The 15,176-nt window shown below is 41.8% G+C and overlaps 1 protein-coding gene across 7 annotated transcripts in view; it reads right to left on the bottom strand.

Annotated features, from left to right (window-relative positions):
* Positions 1–15,176, bottom strand: part of ROBO1 (roundabout guidance receptor 1) — a 1,172,418-nt gene that overhangs the window by 175,035 nt on the left and 982,207 nt on the right. Inside the window, exon 1 of one of the 7 annotated variants that reach the window (XM_029577789.1) lies at positions 13,407–13,508. The exons of the other annotated variants lie outside the window; for them this stretch is intronic. The gene's annotated coding sequence lies outside the window, so the exon portion shown is untranslated. Of the gene's footprint in view, positions 1–13,406; positions 13,509–15,176 lie in introns of those variants that run through there. 7 annotated transcript variants of the gene reach the window in all.

Genomic DNA, 15,176 nt, shown 5'->3' with positions numbered 1-15,176 from the left:
CCCCCTCTTCCCCTCTCCTCCCCACCCCATAAACCTACCCTAACATCCATAATTATTTTTATTTTAATACTTACTGCTCCTCCGGAGCAGAAATAATCTGTGTGCACCAGCTGGCTGCTGGCACGCACTTCCCCGAGACAGCGGCTAATGGTGCTGTCCCAACCCAATTCCCGCACGCCCCTCTCTGCCCAGACCACGCCCCCCTGGGCTGTCCCTTTTCTGTCAGCTGGCACTTCTGCGTGTATCAGGGTTTATGCGCGTGGCCGGGCTTGTTTTAAAATGTGGGCGGCGCATGCAAGGCCTAACCACGCATGTAAACCGCAAAATTTACGCAGGTAGCCCTTTTAAAATCCGAGGTTGTATGAACATGTATCTCATTCATATTTATTTTGGAAATCCTGAATCAGTCCTCAAGAACTGGATTTGGGAACCTGTGATTTAAAGAACGGTTTGAATAAGTTTAAATATGGAGGTAAACAGTAAATAATTGGGAATGTCCATTCAGCTAACGTAGACTGCTGGAGTCTCACTGTGACCCATTCTTCTGCCATTGGACCATATTGGTTTCTCTGTTACGATCATTTCTATTCATTCTGAGATTTACAGTCTGCAACCCTTTCCTCACCTGTGTTTAATACACATGAAGTTTGATAGTTTTTATTTTCATAGGATGTTGTTTGAAATTGTTTCCAGAAATTCTTCAAACTTTGTTGACAAGATCAACCAGGGTTAAGTTTGAGTCTGAATGGATTTATCCTGACTGATGAGGGCTGTGGTAGGAGAACTGATAACCAAGGAATGAGAGCATCACATTCCTACTTGTTATTGATGCAAAACATCAATAAGAAAGCAGAAAGTATATTAAGTTAGAATCTGAGACATGAACACAGCTTTGTACATGGACTTGTAAAAAGAGTTCTTTGATGTCCTCAGTAATTCATTCTGAAGCAAGAAAACATGAACTTTGCTGACAATACCCAGAAAATAAACCTTTGAAAAATTATTGGAAGTAACAGCTTATCAAAAGTATATTGTGCATATAAAGTTAAAATGCTTTTAAGCCCAGTTTATTGCTTTATAGGTATTTGTACAGCACTTTATCTGTTGAATTAGTTTAGTGACACAAGATAGTGGGGTTTGAGTAGAGCACAACCAACTTCCTGGAGCATAATGCATGCTTATTTCAAAAGGTTGCAGGGAAGTCAACACTAGTGGAAAAGTGTTGTGAATGAATGCACAGAAAAAGTATAGCACATAGCGTGTGATGTGATAGTGTAACTTTTCTCAAATTGATCAGCTCTATTCTGGAGGGCCCGTCTAAGGATGAGAAGAAAATCCAGAATGCCCATTTAGTCCTTGCTTTTTCTGCTGAGACTGTCACAAGCAGCGAGAGTTTTACCACGCAATTCCCCTATAATCTCTACCATATTATATATCCTTAGGTTTCAAGGTTGCCAAAGCTAACAGCAAATCCTACCAGACAAGTGCTTAATGCTCCAGTTGACCAAATGTGAATAAGATGGCTGATAAAAAATAAAAGTGAGTGCAGTGGCCTTTCCAAATCTAAAACTCTTAACAGTAAAATTGTAGGCAAGTTTAGGGGTGCAGGGATCTGTCTGCCAGCTGCCCTCCCACCTTACTTGCGATCCTAAGTCAGGAAAAGACAATGTATATTCTCCTCAGAAATAGACTTTTATTTGTGAGATTTGGCAGAACACAGCATTTAGAAAATAACAATTCCTGTCTCTAACATCCTGGCCACTAAGCACCAGTTTTCCCTAAAGAAAGTTCTGTATCATGGGTGGTAACAGACCATGCCATAAACCTTAGCCTGCTTAATATATTAACACTTATGGCTAACTTACTTATCCCTGATTCCAACTTCAGGTGATACCTCTGTTCACCTCTGAAGCAAACTCTGGCTGGAGAGCTGGAGAATGTGGGCAGGGGAGAGGCTTGCATCTTGAGCTTGGTACTGGCCAAGTGGGCAGACGATTCCAGGAGACATGCTTCTGGCTCTTGTACTTACCAACTGTCTGGCCTTGCTCTTGTCCCTCACCGTGTCAGACTCTGTGTCACTCTCCACACTTGAGCAGGTATCTCGTCTCTTCGGTCTCCGGGCCACACCTAGTCTTCTCCCTTCTCGATAGCAGAGAGTGAAGGTCTGCTTCTGACCCCTCCCTCCCTTTTGCTTTTAGGGATGCTCTCCAGATTTGCTCCCTCTGGTTTCACTTTTAGGGTTTGTGTTCCTTCCTCTCTGGTTTCAGGGTCGCTCTCTCCAGGAGGTCCATAGCTCCCTCTCCCTTCTTTGCCCCACAGTCTTATACTTCCCAACTGATGAATATGCATAATCTCATATATTACCATGTGGTGGATGGAGGGTCTTTTGCCAGATTGCAGGTCTTCTTCTACCCTTGCCATTAGTTTTGTGTGTGTGAGTGTGTGTGTGTGTGTGGGGGGGGGGGGGTCCTGCCACATTGCAGGTCTTTTTCCCCCTCCCTATTTCTTCAGGGGGAGAACTGTCATGTCTATATGCCAGGCTGACTGCCAATGTCAGCCAAGGCCCATCCACTTTGGATTCTGGCACACCCAATCAGCGTTGCCCAGCAGCCCAAGAAGAAGCCCTGTCACAGGGCCACAGCGGACATGCAGTCTGAGAGGAAGAAGAGGCTGGGCAGCCGAGAATTGGAGTAGGCCCGTGAGGCGCCGGTGAACCCTATCTCACTAGTGGCCAAGAAGAGATGGAGACCCAGGGGCCTTGAAGTGGAGCAGACCTGCAAGACCACTGGTGGACCCTATCTCATTGGCGGCTAAGAAGAGGAGTAGGACCAGGAGGCCGGCGGGCAAAGTAAAAGGGAACCCTCACCAGAAAGTGTCCATTCTCCTGCTCCTCCATGTGTGCTGGACCTGCAGCTTTCAAAACACATGCGGCCAGTAAGTGTTCTCTGCTGATTTTGTGTGCGTATCGTGACATCAGCATAGAGGATGTGCTAGCCCTGTGGGTTTTGAATGCCATGGGCAGGTGCAAGATGACCAGCAGCAGCAGCAACAGAACAGGCTCCCTCTTCTGTGTGTGTATATGTGAATGATAGCCTGACGGGGGGGGGGGGGGGGGGGAAATGGGAACCTGCCTGGGTGTGAGTGCGTACAGAATTTCCCCAGGAGTACAGTGTTTAAGCTTTTAGGAAACGTGCCAGAATTTGCAACTAATACTTTTAATAACTTTTTTTTTTTTTTTTTAACTTATTTGCTTATATAATGGAGGAAAATTGAACATCCAGTTACAAACTTAAAAAATAAAATAGCTATCAATACTATTTCTAAACAGGCTGATTCAGTAAAAACGCGGGAGAGCGGACGAACGCCCACTCACCGGTGCGGCGATTCAGTATTCAAATGAGGTGGTGCGGTAGAATCGGGCAAAAGGAGGCGCTAGGGACACTAGCGCATCCCTAGCGCCTCCTTTTAGCCCGGAGTGGCGGCTGTCAGCGGGATTGACAGCCAACGCTCAATTTTGCCGGCGTTGGTTCTCGAGCCCGCTGACAGCCACGGGCTCGGAAACCAGATGCCGGCAAAATTGAGCGTCCGGTTTTCGCCCCGACAGCTGCAGTCCGAATTCAAATTTATTTATTTATTTATTTAACTTTTTTTACTCTTCGGAACCTCCGACTTAATATCACTATGATATTGTCGGAGGGTGCACAGAAAAGCAGTTTTTACTGCTTTTCTGTGCACTTTCCCGGTGCCGGAAGAAATTAGCACCTACCTTTGGGTCGGCGCTAATTTCTGAAAGTAAAATGTGCGGCTTGGCTGCACATTTTACTTTCTGTATCCCGCACGCATACCTAATAGGGCCATCAACATGCATTTGCATGTTGAGGGCGCTATTAGGTGCCGCGGGTTGGACGCGCGTTTTCCTCCCCTTACTGAATAAGGGGTAAGGGAAAACGCGCGCCCAAGAGCAGGCTAACAGTGCGCTCCGTCGGAGCATACTGTACTGTATCGGCCTAAAGGTAGCTGGTTTGGGGCCTATGATGGTCACATAAAAGTTTATTCTAATAAATGAAAACTATAGACCTCCGGTGGGGAAACGGAATATTGTTGTAACAATCTCACTATATATGAACTGTTGGTGTTTCCACAGGATTCAACTAAAAGAGGAGTTGTATAATATACTCTCTACCTAGAAGCACTGAAGCTAGGTAGAGAGTACATTGTACAAATCAAATTATCTTTTACCTTTCATCGCTCCAAATGTCAGAAAATCTTCAGTGATGACAACTTTGCTGTTCGTACCTCTGTGTATGCAAAACTGCTTCCCCCCCAAACCTCACCCTGAGTTAAAAATACCGTATTTTTCGGACTATAAGGCGCACATAAAAACCTACGATGTTCTCAGAAATCGGAAGTGCGCCTTATAATCCGGTGCGCCTTATATATGAATTCTTCTGCTGCCACTCCTTTTATATTGTCTTTTTTTCTGTTTTTCTCTCCATCTTCTTCCCTCAAACACCCAGGTTCTCATTCTCACATGCATTTCTCTCTCTCACACACACACTCAGTCTCTCTCTCCCACATGCTGTTTTGCTCAAGCACAGGCTCTCACTCACCTCTAGGCCTCCTCTTTGCGGGTCGCCGCAGGATGGGCTCTGCAGTGGCCCTGCTACTGGGCCTCTTCTTCTTCTCGGGCCGCTGTGACTTGAGATTCGCGGCGGCCTGTAAACGCAAGTGCTGCTCCACTTCTGCACGTGCTGATGCTTCCCCTCCTTCCTCCCACGCGGCTCCGGCAACGTTTACTTCCGGGGACGCACAGGCAGGAAGGAGGAGGAGCATCAGCGCGTTTAAACGCGATCTTTTTCTTGGCCTTGCCGATCTGCCTGTCGCTGCGCCCAGGGGCATTGGGGGGATAATAAAAAAGTACCGTAGTTTTAAAGGGCGGTCTGAGCTTTGTTTCATTTAATGCGCTGCGCCTTATAATCCGGTGCGCCTTATATATGAACCTGGACGCCTTAGCAGGCGCTCATTGATAATGCGCCTTATAATCCGAAAAATACGGTATATGTGGTATAAATAATAAATTTACATATTGGTCTCTACAGAGGCTCTCTCTCTCGCCTGAACCAGCATGTGTGATAAAAAACTTTTTGGTCGGTAACTCACTTGTACTGGATTAATCAGCATGCGATGTGAAAAATAGCACAGGTGTGATAAATGTTTCATCCATTGTGAAAATTACCTATGCAATGCGGAAGCAGGGAAATTAGCTTAATTATGACCCCTTTTTTTTTTTTTTTTTTATCACAGGCGCTATTTCTACTATATTTATAGCATTTTGATAAATCTAGGTCTTGGTTATATAAAAACAAGAGATGGATGGGGCCATGGTGGCACCCTTCACAGTGCCCTTTACTTGTTGGTAGAAATTCTCCAAGAAAGTAAAGTAATTCTTTGTCAAAGCTAGATGAGTTAAGGCTACTAAAAAAGAAGTTGAAATTTGGGAATTTGCCTCACAAAGGTCTAAGAAAGATTGCCTCTTCCTGTGGAATGCTGGAGTAAAGTGACACATCCAGAATGACTAGTCAAAAAGGTCCAGATGGGACTGGGAGAGCATCAAGAAGAGACTGTACTGACCAGAGTCACGTACATATGATCTTGCTTGTGAAACAAAGGGACGCAGAAACACATCTGCAAACTTAGAAAGAGGTTCCAGTGCGGAACCTATTCCAGCTACAATGGGGTGATCTAGAGGGTGTTGAAAGGATTTATGGATCTTCGGCAGGATGTAAAATGTGGGAACAATTGGAGATTTCTCAATTAAGAAGTCATTTTCCTTTGTGGTGAGAAATTGTTGGTTGATGTTAGATTGTACCAAAGAAAAGATGATGTCTTGTAACTCTGCTGTAGGATCATTAAACAGAGGTTTATAAATAGACTGTGTCAAAAAACTGCTGGTTAACTTCAGGCACATAATTGAAACAATTCTGAATGATTATGCTACCACTCTAGTCTATTGTTTTTATTACTATAGTAGTATCAGTCAATAGGGATACTATTGCTTATACCTGTTTATTTGTTGATATGAGAATCTTGTATGTTCCTCCTGATGCAGCATCATGGAAAACATGGCCATGGCAAGGAATTATGTGTCTCAAAAATTTGTGGAATTTAAAGACTATACCCTTTCCTCAATAAACGGACTATTTCTGACGAACAGTTCAAGCGTGTGAGCACACATTCTTTCTTCTTGTACAAGAAATAATATATTTATATCCTGCCAAAACCAAGGGAGGTAAAACAATTCTTCATCTTTTTTCTCTGCTCCTCTACTTGAGAGGAGAGATTGTCCGCTCTTTCTTATTACAGCAGAAGGAAGATGTTAATGAAATAAAAAGGAGGTATGAATTATACTGTTATAGAGGGGAGTGGGGTCCCAACACACACTCATGGCCCTGATTTGCCTATGCATTCTTATAGATCTTTGTTGTTCCTGTTTTTCATTCTGAGGGGCAGGGGGTTCTACAAGGGGATGGGGTTTGATAATAGGAGTAAGGGGGACCTGGGAAACTGGGGGTTGGGTAGGGGCTTGGTACCTATCATTTTTGTTTTTACTTTGGTGATCATCTTTTGCATAAGAACTGGTGATTTGTTTTCTCTGGTAGTCATGGACATGGTTCTAGGCTGGGGGGTCCGGTACTTTAGATTGAACCAGAAAGCACTGTCTGTTGACATAGTTGACAGGGTTGATCTCAAGAGTTAGGGATAGCTTTTTCTAATAGTGTCTATGCTAAACGTTTTGCTACAGCTCACTTAATTACCACTAATATAGGCTTCCGTGAGATCCAGTATACATTTTAGTGAAGCTTACATTTCCTTTACACGAGCTGTTATAATGAAAACAATGCAATCAGATAAATGCCTTAAATGCCTTTCAGACAGGGCTACTCTGGGACACCTGTTCTGGAGCTGTCCCCTCCTGCAGCAATTCTGAAGGCACTGTTCAATGATATATCCAAGAAGTGACAGGGATTGTTCTCCCTTTAGAAGTTAGACCTTTTGGGGTAGATTTTAAAAGAAGCATGCGTGGCCTACATGTGCGCGTGCGCTACCCGGCACGAGCATATACACCCGATTTTATAACTTGAGCCTAGGTGCTTGCAAGTTATAAAATCCAGGGTCGGCACGCACAAAGGGGTGTACAATTGTGCACCTTGCGCACACTGAGCAACACAGCCTTCCCCCGTTTCCCTCCCAGGCCACTCCAAAATTGGAGCGGCCTGTGAGGGAACTTCCCTTCCCCCCTAACCTGACCTTCCTACCCCTTCACCTAACCTTCCCCCCCCCAACCTTACTCTAAACCCCCCCCCCCCCCAATTTTTGTTTTGCCTTTTGCTCCTGCCTCCGGATTTACGCGCGTAACCTTTTGAAAATCCGGCCCTTTTTGTTTGATGACTTACACACTCTTGATTAGAAATACATGTCTTAAACTTTGGAAATGTAAAACACTTCTCTTAGCAAAGAAGGTTATTCTACACACTTGGCTTTCAACTGAAGCCCCTACATTTACTCAGCAGAAGATAGCTTTACTTCATTTATGTGCTATTGAATTCCATATTGAAAAAGATTGACCTATCAAGCGGATATCTTTCCTGAAAATATGGGATTTATATTTGCAAACTTTGCCTCATAGGAGTTTTTATTTAAATATTCTTCAATGATGGTTGCCTGACTTCACTGGCTATTGCAATGTTTGATTTATTGTTATCTTGATCACCACTGATATATTTGGCTGAATCTGTGATCCTGGGGAGGTGTTCCTTGGGGTGGTTTTTATTTCATGTTGGCTAGTTAGCTGTTTGTTAGTGTAGGCCACTAATTCTATGGTCAGTGCCTGAGGGTGCACAGATTCACTGTCCTTAGCCACATTTCTTTACTATTGTTGTACATTTGACCATGCCAAAATTAAATAAAAAGATTTGAAACAAAAAATAGAGGAGATATCAAACAAATGTAGCAGACAGCATGGAGATCATTTGCATATTCTAGTTAGATTATTCCATGGATGATTAGGATCACATGAGACAAAAGTTCAAACCTCTAACTCATTTATCATCAGCATTATACAAAAGGTCAGGAATATATGAAAGGGAAAATGTGTAGACAACATTACTATCACAGGCTAAATATGGTCAGTGACTGCAGGAAAAATGCTTACAATGTGATGCACATCGCCCATATTGCCTACAGCAAGAAAACGATCCTTTTGAAAATTCGCATTTTCAGCAGGAGAATTCCTGCTCAGGAGGATGACAGTCTGTCAGACAGATGAATGCATATGGAACTAGGTTAGATAGTGTTACATTCAAGCTCTTCCATTTCTTTGCTTTCATCAGACAGTTTAGTCATGAGGAGATGGGTGGGAGGAGGGAGAGAGGGAAAGGCACTGGTGAATTTTCAATGTGGATTTGAGAAATGTGTAAAGAAGGAAGTATCCATCAGCTTTAAAAAATGTAGATGTATATGTGCATACTAAAGATGAATGGTTCAGGAAGGTATTCAATATTGGTGGGCAAAGGAGAGAACTTTTGAAGCTAGTTAAATGAGGTGGAAGTTAGGGAAGTGGAGTACAAAGCTTATATCAGAATTTCATCCCTGATCCAGCAGCCTCCCTAACAAGCCTGGTTGTCAGGTTAACCAAAGTATATGAGCCTAATTATTCTTAGTTCAACTAGGGTCCAGTCTTCAAGTGTATCACATAAATTATCAATGTCCCTAGCCTAAGAAACAGAATGGACTGTGACTTTCAAGGGCCACAGTTGGATGTATATGGTTAAGAGCAATGCACTTGTTTAGTTACATTTCCTTGGCTTTGTTCAATGGCTGAAGATAAAAAAAAGTACTGCATTTGCAGCTTAATTTTCCTGTTTTTACTTTAATTCACCTGCAAAAAGCTATATCCAAAACTATAAATTTCCACCTTTGTGGCACAGAACTGTCTATTGTGCATTGTAGCCCTCATCTATTGCCCTGGCACTGTAGCCAGACAAACGGAAAAAAAGATGCCAATTGAGAGCACCGAATAACCTCTGTACAGTCACACTGGTAAAAAAAAAAAAAAAAAAGCCTGAAGTCATGCAAGAAGTTCCCCAATTCAATAGACATATTTAAGATCACATCTGCAACTGCCTATGAGGAGATGTGACAGCCACAACTTTGAAATCTTGCTGCTGGGATTAGCACTGGTATTAGAATGGTGGAGGAGTTTCCTGTTGGGCAGAGGAATAATGGACCTCTGGAAGACCAGAAGTCACCTCCATTCCTAAATTGACAGGCTAAGCGCCGACATGGCAAGATGGGCATATTCCACCAAACCTGATACCTGAGCCTATGGCTATAGGCATACCATGCAACATTTCTGGTCTGCCCATTGGCTTGAGGATAGCCTCTACACAGTGAGGCCAACTCCTGAGTGCTAAAGCGTGCTTACCAGTGAAAAGAAATATGACTTGGTGGATAGACAAGAAATGACCTGTTTCAATCTGCCTATAAAAAATATTTTCATAAGGACACCACAATGCATGCATTTACCTCATTAACTGAAGCATCAGTAACTTCGTTCTCTTATATACAAAATGGTTAAATTATTCTGGAACATTTGGTTTCTTGTCCACTGAGCAAAGAGGTTTTGTAAAATATTTCATGACTGGAAGCAACTGATGAGCTACTAAAAAAAAAATAAAAATAAAAAAGAGATGTTGTTGATGGAGGTAGGGAGAGAGGATATCCTATGAACTAAAAAAGTGATCATAGTAACAAAAATTTAATTTCTTGGGTTGATTTTGGTCTCTGGGCAATCAGCACCTAGAAAACAGGGCTAAAGGTGACCGGAAAATGACCTTGGTGTCTGCTAGGTGTAAACCCTTGCTCTTAAGCAAGTCAAATGGCTTGATGGATTCACTGCACAATAATCCTTCCAACAATTATTCACAGCAACTGGATTGGTGTGCATTCTTCTTGCTTGGTATCTTACACCAACAGTATCATTAAGTGCTACACACGTGGGACCTGTAACTTCCATAATGACAAAGACAAGGCAGCTAAAATTTAACTCATTAGGGAAAGTAAGTTCCAAAACTACAACCAATGATATGAATGCCTTGAAGACTTCAAATATCTAATTGAATCCTGAATTTAATGGGGCACCTCACAATAATAATAAAACCCAAAAATGGGTTCCAAAAATCATATCAAGCATATCCAGTTAAACTATTTTAGGTGGATAAATCTAACTAGTTTAAAACCTGGTCCCTCTGACCAGCTTAATGTGTGCAGCTAAAACTGCACACAAATATAGCAGGGCCAAAAAGAGCATGCAGGAAACATTTCCGGGTGGGTTTTTCAAATTTAGCCAGTTAGCATGATATTCAGCACTAACTAGATAATATCCAGCTGCATAAATTTCCTAAATCTGCTTACTCAAATTCTGAGCAGATACATGTTGCTGCATATTCAGTCATACAATTACTTGGATAAATGTAGCTGAATAGCCAGTTAAAGATAACTGAGTTAATTTCTGCAGTTATCTTTATCTGATAAGTAGGCACTAGATATCCACTGATAGTAAATAATCTAGTCAAAATATAGTACACAAAAAAGCAGATCCAGATTTAGTGGCATCAAAGAGCTCTAAGGTTAATGTCGTATAGCTTTTTTTAGGCCTCAGCCTACCCGCCATTAATGCTCACAAATGGAAGGATGATTTAAATGTCCTGGGATGAGTTCTGCTGAAGATGAAGGCTTCTGGGAAATGGTCCCATAAGTTGAAGCAACATTGACAAAAGTTGGAGAGAATCAGCAGAGTGCATTGCAAGATTCTAAAGACTGGGATACCTATAAAGAACATAAGAACATAAGAAATTGCCATACTGGGTCAGACCAAGGGTCCATCAAGCCCAGCATCCTGTTTCCAACAGTGGCCAATCCAGGCTACAAGTACCTGGCAAGTACCCAAAAACTAAGTATATCCCATGCTACTGATACTAGTAATAGCAGTGACTATTTTCTAAGTCAACTTGATTAATAGCAGGTAATGGACTTCTCCTCCAATCCTTTTTTAAACCCAGCTACACTAACTGCTCTAACCACATTCCCTGGCAACAAATTCCAGAGTTTAACTGTGTGTTGCGTGAAAAAGAACTTTCTCCGATTAGTTTTAAATGTGCTACATGCTAACTTCATGGAGTGCCTCCTAGTCCTTCTATTATCTGAAAGAGTAAATAACCGATTCACAGTTATTTATTTATTTTCCAAGTTTTATATACTGTCATTAAGATAGTATCCATCATAATGGTTTACACAATATTCAAAAATCAATAAAAGTAGTTATAAAAGAGAAGAGATACAATAAATATAATAATAATAAATACATTATAGTAAAATTATTACTTCATAAAAAGAGTTTTAAAGATGATAAAACTTGTGATATAAAAGAAGAATAAATGTAAAAATAACATGCATTACTTAAAAACTAAAAATAAAATTAGATAAATAGGAGCACAATTAAAGATAAATTAATAACAATTGTGCTGTTTTGTTTTTACTCAAAGTTGTGCATTATAATTGCTGGGTTTGTTCATATTCAATTTATGCTTTGTGAAAGAGCCATGTTTTAAGCTCTTTTTAAAAATCTCGTTTGTTTTGTTGGAGTCTTCATTTTTCTGGTAATTCATTCCATATTTTTGGACCGGCTATAGAGATCGCTCTGTTTCTCACTTGTGTCAGACGTGCTGTTTGTATTGTTGGAATAGTGAGTAGGGCCTTATTACTTGATCGCAGATCTCTTTGTGGAGTGTGTAATCTAATTGAGGCATTGAGCCATTCAGTGGCGTCACCATATAAAATTTTGTGAATTATGCATAGAGTTTTGTACTCTATGCATTGTTCAATAAGTAGCCAGTGTAATTTGATCAAAACTGGTGTACTACCTATTCTAGACCTCTTTTGATTTTAAACACATCTATCATATCCCCCCTCAGCAGTCTATTCCTCAAGCTGAACAGCCCTAACTTCTTTTGCCTTTCCTCATAGGGGAGCTGTTCCATCCCCTTTATCAATTTGATCGCCCTTCTCTGTACCTTCTCCATTGCAATTATATCTTTTTTGAGATGTGGCGACCAGAATTGTACACAGTATTCAAGGTGTGGTCTCACCATGGAGCAATACAGAGGCATTATTTTTCAGTTTTATTCACTATTCCCCTTCCTAATAATTACTAACATTCTGTTTGCTTTTTTGACTACCAGAGCACACTGAGCCAACAATTTCATTGATTTTTCCTGGGTGGTAGCTCCTAATATGGAACCTAACATCGTGTAACTACAGCAAGGGTTATTTTTCCCTATGTGCATATCCTTGCACTTATCCACATTAAATTGCATCTGCCATTTTGATGCTCAATTTTCCAGTCTCACAATGATGTACCTCCTTGCTGCTTTTTCACTAACAAACTCCTTTCCACCAGGAGTTAATCAGGACTGATTTCAACCTACTTTAAAATTGGAGGATGATCAAAGGAAGGAAGTTAAGAACTGAAAAGAAGGTAAAGCAGGGTGACCAAGAAATCTGAGCTGTGTTGAGCTAATGCAGAGATAGCCAACTTCAGACCTAGAGAGCCACAAAGGAACTATTTTTTTAGGATATCCATAATAAATATAATTGAGACATTTGCATGCACTGCCTTAATTGTATGCAAATCTATCTCATGCATATTCATAGTGGGTAGCCTGCAAATCTGGCCTGTCTGTGACTCTTGAGGACTGAAATTGGCCATCCATGCCCTAGAGAGAGGATGTGTTCAAGTTGTGCTCCTGTAGCATAGATTAAAAACATTTATTTTCAAATATTTTCATTTCCTTAACCTTTTAATTTTTAAATATTTCAGTTGTTTGTGCTGAGGAGCCTCTCCTCACTTTTAGATAGAGTTTATTTTATTTTATTTATTTAGACATTTATTTGTGTTGTTTGAGGGGAAGGTAGCTCCTCTGCCTTCCCCTGTATACAGACTACACCTTCTCTTCCCTTCCTCCATTCAATTACTTATATACACACATACTTTTCTTAGGTTCAAGGTGAAGTTTTATTTAGGCAGGGCCAGTTTTTGAGAGCTTTAATTTTAGGGTGAGTGTACTTTTAGGCAGAGTTAATTTCAAAGCACTCTTCCTTTCTTATTTGCTTTACAGTTTTACACATTCTGTTGTGCTCTTTTCTTCAGCCTCTCATTGAAACTGAAGGGAGAGCTTTATTTCAACCATTTTGTTTGATTTAGTTATTTAATTTCAACCCTTCCCCCATAATTGACTTTTTTTAAATTTTAGTTTAGTTTTATAAGTTAAAAGAGTAGCAGTTCTTACCCTTTATTTTCTTTATCTGAATTCTTGGGCTCCTGAAGCTCCTGGAGAGAGAATACCTCAGCTGCTCAGCCGAGCCACAAGCTCAGAAGCTTGGCTGAGCTCATCAGACACCTGCTGCTGCAACCCTCCCGGTACAGCAAGGAGCCAAGCATGTTTTGTTTTTTTCAAGTACGTTTCAGCTTCAGATTTCTTTTTTAACACTCAATTCCTTTTGCACTCCCTCTTTAATTTTTCAGAGCACAGATTATTTTTGAATTAGATATTCACATTTATTTAATTTACAGTTATATATTTAGTTAATAAAAGAAAAAAAATCACATTTAAATACTCTCTCACTTCCTTTTTTTTATTTTATTAGAGGCTGCTGCAAACCAAGTCCCCATTGCCTATACCTCAATAGAAAGAAGAGCCTGGGAAATGGGAAAGAAGCAGCCTCAAGCAGGCCCCAAGAAAGCTGGTGGGAAAAGGATGCCAGCTGGAATACTAAAGAAGAATTTCTGGCTGGCACCCCAAAAGCTGCAGCAAGAACCTCAGCACCTCCTATCGCTGCACTTGCTCAAAATGCAGCATCTAACTCAGTAACAGCTAATAATGACATCTCTGCTGTTGCTGGGCACAATACTCCTGACCCAGCACTGTTATCTGCTGGGGCAGAGACCCCCATTTTTGAGGGGGACCCTTTAGTGACTGGCACTACTATGCCAGCCACAGCAAACACCATTCCTGCCTCACCTTCATCAAACACTGAGGCAGCAACTCTGCCAAAAGTACCTTTCCTTCCACCTTAGAGGTGGCTGCATCGCCAACCAGAGAGCAAGCAGTGTCCCTGGTGCTGCAGATATTACTAAAACACCTCAGGCCACAGCAGGGCATAATAAGGATAAAGCTCAGAGCCCAAGTTCCTCCCCGGTCATTGCATCCATCTCTGCTGCAGTCAAACTGCCTCAAATAAGATCCTATGGGGCAGTGGTATCAGGCGCAGCAGCAGCTGGTGGCTCTGCCAAGAGGAATGGTGAATGAACACAAGAGCCATGATCAGGCAGTAGGGCCCCATACCCAATACAAGATGTCACTTACGCCTTCCACGGGCTAATCTGGAAGCATAGGGTGAAGTGATCAGCAATGGGAGGGGCAACTAACAAGGCCCACATTATGGCACTGGCTGATGTGGTGGGTCCTGCAGCCATTGTGGCAGCTGGCAAGTTGTATGAAAAAAACTATTTTTCCTCCGTATGCTGGTTGCCACACATAAGGCAATTGTAAAGGGCATAATGATGGAGGGGGTCTTCATACCAGTTAAGCCTCTGGAGGTGTCCAGAACTAAGGTGGTACTATCGAATGTGCCACCCTATATACCAGAGGAAGTAATAATGGGTCACCTGCGCACCCTGGGGGAAGTTCGCTCTCTGTCCTAGCCGCCTCCAGCCCTGCCCCCTTTACAGCTCCCAGCACTTAATCGCGTACCAGGGTTTATGAGCGTAGCCAACCCCATTTGAAACTTGGCCCGATGTGCGCAAGGCCTGGCCACGCACATAAACTCGTGATTTACACGTGGAGCCGAATTAAAATCTACCCATCAGCACATAGTTAAGCTCTGGAATTCATTGCCAGAGGATATAGTTACAGCAGTTAGTGTAACTGGGTTTAAAAAAGGTTTGGATAAGTTTATAGAGGATAAATCCATAAACTGCTATGATGATAATTAATAAGCATTAGTAGCTTGTGATCTATCTAATGTTTGGGTATTTGCCAGATACTTGGACTTGGATT

The sequence above is a fragment of the Rhinatrema bivittatum genome, chromosome 15, assembly GCF_901001135.1.
Source record: "Rhinatrema bivittatum chromosome 15, aRhiBiv1.1, whole genome shotgun sequence".
Classification (NCBI taxonomy): domain Eukaryota; kingdom Metazoa; phylum Chordata; class Amphibia; order Gymnophiona; family Rhinatrematidae; genus Rhinatrema; species Rhinatrema bivittatum.
This window is presented reverse-complemented; position numbering and strand designations above follow the sequence as displayed.